This window comes from Pyxicephalus adspersus, chromosome 8 (genome assembly GCF_032062135.1).
Source record: "Pyxicephalus adspersus chromosome 8, UCB_Pads_2.0, whole genome shotgun sequence".
Classification (NCBI taxonomy): Eukaryota; Metazoa; Chordata; class Amphibia; order Anura; family Pyxicephalidae; genus Pyxicephalus; species Pyxicephalus adspersus.
Window position 1 is genome coordinate 32,871,667 of NC_092865.1, and position 7,221 is coordinate 32,878,887.

A 7,221-nucleotide genomic window follows, 5' to 3' on the forward strand; every position below is an offset into this window, starting at 1 on the left:
AAAAAAAAGACTTACAAAAGCACCTGTGTTGGCTTATGCAGACCCACAAAAGCCATATGGATTTCATGTTGATGCCAGTTACGATGGGTTAGGAGGAGTTCTTCATCAGGAGTATCCAGAAGGACTGAGGCCTGTTGCATACATCAGTCCAAGTCTTAGCCCAGCAGAAAATAATTATCCTGTGCACGAACTGGAATTTCTTGCTCTTAAATGGGCCAGTGAGGACAAGCTGCATGATTACCTTTATGGTGTTCAGTTTCAGGTGAGGACTGATAATAATCCTCTTACTTTTGTTTTAACTACAGCAAACTAGGATGCAACTGGTCACAGGTGGCTTTCTGTATTGTCTAATTATTAACCTGCTGTGGCTGCTTACTGTGCTACAGCCACTGTGCAAGAAGATCACATTGCCTTTTGAGGTCTGCGAGTTGTGGACTCTGGGAGCGTGTGTTTCCCAGAAATGTATTCCTGCCTTACAACTTTAGGGGTACCTGAGAATATCCAACTACAAAAGGAGGATATGATGCTTTTACAAAGGAGAGATCCAATAATTAGACATGTTAGAGAAGCTGTTCTTCGAAAAGACCCCAAGTACATGAAAATAAATTTGCCTGAGCAGAGTACATACTCTGACATCTCAGAGAGTGGGATAAGCTAAAGATAATCAATGGCCTTCTATACAAGGTGCAATTGTTCCACGATCATCCTGGAAGGAAACAGCTCGTGCTCCCTCAAATCTACAGAACGATACTGTTTTGGGAACAATACTGTTTTGAGAAGTCTGCATGACCAGCATAGACAACTTGGAGTTGAGAAAACATATGGACTGATCCAAGACCCTTTCTTTTGGCCTCGAATGAGGGAAACTGTTACAGATTACTGCAGGCGATGTGTCTGATGTTTGCAGAGGAAAACTCTGCCTACTCGAGCTGCCCCTATGGAACACCTGAAAAGTTCTGGCCCAATGGATTAAGTGTGTATGGACTTTCTGTGTATTGATGATGACAGTAGTGGAGTGGGCAATGTTTTGATTGTGACTGATCACTACACTCGCTATGCTCAAGCATATCCTACCAAAGATCAAAAAGCTGTGACTGTAGATAAAGTGTTGTGGGAAAAGTTTTTTGTGCATTATAGACTGCCAAATTGACTTCATTCTGACCAGGGGAGAGACTTTGAAATTTGGCTCATTAAAGAGCTGTTGACATTGCTAAACATTGACAAAAGCTGTACTACATCCTATCATCCTTAGGGTGATGCCCTCCCTGAATGTTTCAATCGGACTTTGTTAGATATGCTAGGCAACCTACCTGATGGGGCTAAGTATACTTGGAGTCAGCATGTTGGAGCTATGGTACATGCCTACAACTTTACCTGCCATGAGCCATCTGGTTTCTCCCCTACTTTCTCATGTTTGGGAGAGAAGCCTGTCTCCCAATTGACATTCAGTTGGGTGTCTCTAATGATGGAGTGGAACATCAAAAACCCTATCAGTATGTTGCACACCTTAAAAACTGTTTGAAAGAGGCCTATCGAATGGCTAAGGAAAATGCTGCATAATGCTGCCAACAAAAGACAGCCAGACATAAATTAGCTGATCGTTGGAGAAAAAGAGTTGTTTGAAGTTGTAGAAAAGTTGCCAGGAATTCCTGTCTACTGTATTTGAGGACCTGAAGGTCGCATTAAGGCCTGGCATAGAAATCATCTACTTCCAGTACCAAAGAAAAGCCACAATCTGATATTACTCCAGATCCTGATGTTATGCCTTCTGTTGACAGTGGAGATCAGAGTAATGGCAGTGACTGACTTACACCTCCATCTGAGTCTCCTGTAGAAAATCATTCACCTGTTGTTAATGGTGGCATTTCTCTGAGAGAACATTTGAATCCTAGTTCCCCTCCTTTTGAACCAAGAGCCCAAGATTGTAGACCTACAGTTCCAGGCATGGTTGGAACACCAAGTTATCCTGCTGGCTCTATTCCAGGACCACTGGAATAATGCCTGGAGCGCTAAGAAGAGGAGATTGTGTCCGACGCCCCCCCACCTGTGTTTACCTATGACAGTTTGGGAAGACCCTGCTATGCTACACAAAGCTGTGCAACCATATGCTATAATGGACATGATTGCTGCTCATTATAGACTTGTTAGCATGATGGCTGTTTGTTACTAATTCGGTTATCTTTTCAGCGATTCTCTGTAATATACTACTTCTAAAATCTGGACAAGGCAACAATGATGTCAACTTTTGTTATATGATATTTTATGTTATTTGCTATCCTTGCCGGGCTGTATTTTCAACAGGGGGAGTATGTAGCAATGTAGTAATTTCACTGTCTGATTATGCATTAATGTATTCCATGATAATTACTGCACTTTTTGCATGTTCCAAGTTGGCTGCTGTGCCCTGGGCACATTGGGATAAGGTCATCAGTACTGACTTAGCTTGGGGCAGGGATTCTTGGGTAAACCCTTGAGAAGGACATGGTCTGGAGAGTGAGAGACTCAGATTCTGTTGCATGCACAGAAAAAGTATAACTTCTGACTGTAAGTTATGGCACAATCCTCTCACTGAGACTGAAAGGACTTTAACATGTTTATACGGCTGCTGTTTGAAGATTGCAAAGTTTGATGTTATACTGGATTTCAAATGTTGTTACTATTCAATACAGAGACTCTTTCTGCTAATACAGTGTGGATTATTGTCTGAGTATACTATTCTCAACTGGGACTGCACTTGTTACTCACAAGACCCAATTGAGTGGAGGCACTGCTCTTATGAGAGATTTCATCCTGTTTCCACAGATAAAGTAAAGGCTCTGCTCCTGTTCCTCCACACGGGTTGTGCCACAACACATCCAGATTCCAGATTTATTCCTCATGAATATGACTGAGAATGCCAAAAGCGTGCAAAGCTGTCATCAGAGCAAAAGGTGGCAACTTTGAAGAATCTAAAATATAAAACATATTCTGGTTTGTTTAACACTTCTTTGATTAAAAGATAATTATCTATATGTGTTTTCTCATAGTTTGGATGTCTTAAATGCTAATCTACAATGCATAAAATGATAAAATCTTTCTTATATTTACAATATAAATATATTATAAATACAAAATATTTCTAACATGAAGATGAAGATAATGTTGTCTGCCTGAAAAGACTGATTGAAGTTCTCAGCTTTCAGGATTTGGTTGGGTCTACACTGACATCAGCTTCAGCTCTGCTAAGTGTACTCTCAGCTATCATCCTTAGAATATTTCTGCAATACAGAGAGACTGCTTTAGGTAAAGCCAACAATGCATGTTTAAGTTAAATTTCCCTTATCTCAGTCATGTTTTCGTCTTTGAGTTAATTGTTTTTCATTGGTGTTCCTATAAGGATCACTTGCCTTATGCAGAATTTCAATTTTAACACAATTTTTGGTGTGGAAGTTACTTTCATCTTTACAAAAACTATTACTGTTATAATTGCATTTAATATTACCAAACCAAGAAGCTTTCTGCAGTCTATCTTCAGTATGTTGGTGTTCTGTATTGATTGTCTGACAGTCATAGCAGCCCTCATCAGCACTAACGGCAAATACATGATTGCCATGCATGTCTTTGCTATCTCGACATTTAGCACAGCAATCTTAGCTTGTATATTTTTCCCAAAGTGTTAAATTATAATAATGAGGCGTAATTCAAATGTCAGACTTTCGTTTCAGTTAAAATAGGACATACTGGAGCTGATTTTTAGGGGCAAAAGCAATCACTTCTAAATTTGGATTTGGAAAATTACTGAAGACATTTGACAACTAATACATAATTTTTCAGCAATCCATTTCAAATTTGCTGGAGCACACAGGCTCTCCCATGACAGTCTATTTTCTCTAGTCCTATTTTTTTTCACCACTACGTTAGTGTTTTACTGTCTTTCAAAATAGCAAATGTCATAACTAAAGATTAAACTAAAGGCTTCTGTATGGAAGTGTTTACGCATGTCTCAGGTCCGGGTCTGTGAGTGATCCAAGCAGTGTTGCTCAGAAAACAGTGGACTAGGACTAGTCAGTCACTGATTGACAAGCTGCAGACTTGTGAATCAGCAGGAACAGTGCAGGTACAGTCTATATGAGAATTGCAACACTGTTGTGAATTTAGGAGTTGGAACAGCCAGTACAAGCTGCATGGGTTAGACTTCAGTGGCAGGCTTAACAGGTATTTTAGGGACTATGCAGTGGAACGCAAAGAAAACTGTAAGTGGAGATGCAATTTTAATAACCTGCTGGGGCACATTTTTTTTTTAAATGGAAAACCAAAACCAAAAAGGATGACTCCATTTGACTCCTAAAAATTTGACTCCAAAACATGGATAATCATTCCAAATAAATGAAAGTTCAAACCTATGTACAAGTTGAATATCCAGTTATAGCTTGTTATTGGAAATAAGAAAAGCAGTACTTTTGTTTGCACTATTGGCTGTTTGCATTAAATGAAGCTAAGTACATTTTAATTTCATAATGTAAAAAGTTTTACACCCTGTCTATGATATGTTAATTATGTAACTTAGCTAATATAGATAATCTATGAGCTTTGTTACTTTTCCAGCACATGCTTATTAAAAAATACTTCATATTCCTGAAAACAGAATCAGTAATTGTGTGCAGCCCATTTCTTTGTGGTGTAAGCTTATCTTTAAAACCAGCTGTACAGTGTTTTGTTAGCAAAATCTTTTGCTATATCCTTGTATAGATAACTGTTATACTAGTTCTCTCAATGAAGTCCAAGGATTACAGCTTGTTTTGTAGATTTATGCTTTTACTCAACAATATATGGTGTATAAACAAAATTATTCAGAATTACAGGAAGACACAACAAAACATACAGAGATCAAAACTATGGGCAGATATATATACATACTTTCTAACCTTACTAGCAAGTGAACACTGGCAATGTATGCAAAAGGACATACTAAATGTTACTTAGTTTCAGGAAGAATTTTTCACGATTTCCTTGACTTGACTTCCTTTGGCGAATAGGACTTTGGTTTTAGGTGATCGTAATGTAAATCGTGTACTTGATCTTGCATCCTTTGTGTATTGAAGCTTTAAAGTGATTCCATGTCAGCTAGGAAGTCCCCTCTAGCCTCCCCTGGCTATAGAGTCTGTATCCTCTTGAGTCCCCCTTTCCATTTCAGATGCATGGAATTTTTTTTTTTTATAATGATGTGGCATACACTTATCTGTGGTAGATTGGTCTTACATTCTTTAATCAAATCTCTTCCATAAAATTGATTCATGTGATTTTATAAAGTCATGTATTAAAAGCTTTTAATAATTTCTTGAGTGCCATCAGTCATTATATGCCCAGGTGCAGCCTTGTAAGAAACAGTAATTAAAGTTGTGTTTCCCTTATGCCTTTTTTGTCCCTGTCTATGTAAAAACAAAAACCTTCCACCAATAAACATACAAACGCAACATCAATTCGAACTTACCTCTTCTAATTAATATTACTAATAAACAGAATTTATATAGTGCCAACATATTATGCAGCGCTGCACATTAAATAGGACTAGCAAATGACAGACAGATACAGGAGGAGACATAGAAGGAGGAGAGGGCTCTGTCCCTCTCCTCCTTATAGACTGTTAAGAGTTAACAGTCTATAAGGTGGGGAAAGTATCAAACAACAGGAGGGGTGATATGATTAATGGAAAGTAGTGAGGGTTTTTAGAGACAAGATGGGTAGGCAAGTTTGAAAAGATAAGTTTTGATTGCTCTTTAAAGGAGCAGAAAGTTTATTTCAGAGAGAGGGGCCAGCTCTAGAAAAGTCTTGGAGCTGTGCTGAGAGAGACACCATTGCCAAACGGAGCACCCATCAACTATAATAGACAATTACTCAAATCCTGCAGGTTTTAAATTCTCTGCCCTTATTCTAATAAATAGAAAAAGTATATGCTTTTAAGCAAATGCTCCTAAGTTTTTTTTTCTGGCTAACAAACGCTAATTATCATTGGTCTATTAACCCCTATGATATGCATTGGTAGTCAACTTGGGGAAATTGTTTGTTGGCAAAACTCTTACATGATAAGGACTGCCTTTAGATTCTCACGTGTAATGGAGGTGCAGGATTACTTCCTGTTGCTGGTTTCTTTACTGGGCAAACTAGTCTGTGTCTTTATAATGTTACATAATTTAGAGCTGCTTGTGTTAGAATTTTTTGTGCACTACTTATTGTGGAGTTGGTTAGCCTGGCAAAACAATGCTGTCTGATATCCTTGCCATTATTTTTTTCAGGCATTCTTTGTTTCATGCATCTCGTGCCAGGCTTAATCATAATGAGATGAAAAAGGTATGTATGAAAATATAGGTATTTGAACTTCCGAAAAAGAAAACCCACTATTGCACCCTTTGGCTTGATGACATATAAATAACGGCATAGGCTTTCTCTTAGGGGATTGACTCTGTATTCCTTTAAAGATTTATGTATTTCCTTGTTTTAATCGGAAATTATATGCTTTAACTGCCAACCATTTGATTTTCTCAGTTGAAACAATAAACAAAGAATAACAATGGGGTCATTAGCTAACAAACAATACCTATACCAGGTTGTGTGATTAAATGTAGAGACAATACACTTCTTGGTGGCTAGGGGTAAAGTTGTAATGTAGGATTCCCATACCTAAAAAAAACTTGTTTACCTGTGACTCCATTTCCAATGAAGTTTCTATCCAATCCATCCGGAATATAACCCATAACTTTTCTCAAAGCAAACCTAAAGTGGGGAGTTCTAGACCTTTTTGCACAACAAGGAAAACAATGGAAAGGAGTTTGCTACAACCCTTCTTGATTTGTATGCCATGTAGTGTCATTGTTCCAAACAAGGCCCAGGCTGGAGTCAATGTGAAACAGCTCACTAAATGGTGTAGGGTATATGATGCTATCAGTTTCCAGGAGTGTTGTATTTTGGGGCAGCACCAGAACATGTGTCAGGATCCAAACCCAGGGCTGCTTCTGTGTCTAGTGGTAGCTCTACCAATTAAGCTAAGTCCTGGATAGATCCCTGCCTGTTTTCACAGTCAACCTTTCCTGATACCCTGAATTGTCATAAACTCTGAACTCCTTGCTCCTCCCCCTGACTTAATATTGAAGCACTGCCATGAATTTCATGTTACCTTCAAAATCTGGGGAATAGTCTAGAAGTCTTAATAAAGGGTCTAACACCAAATAAAAAAATGGGGGTAAG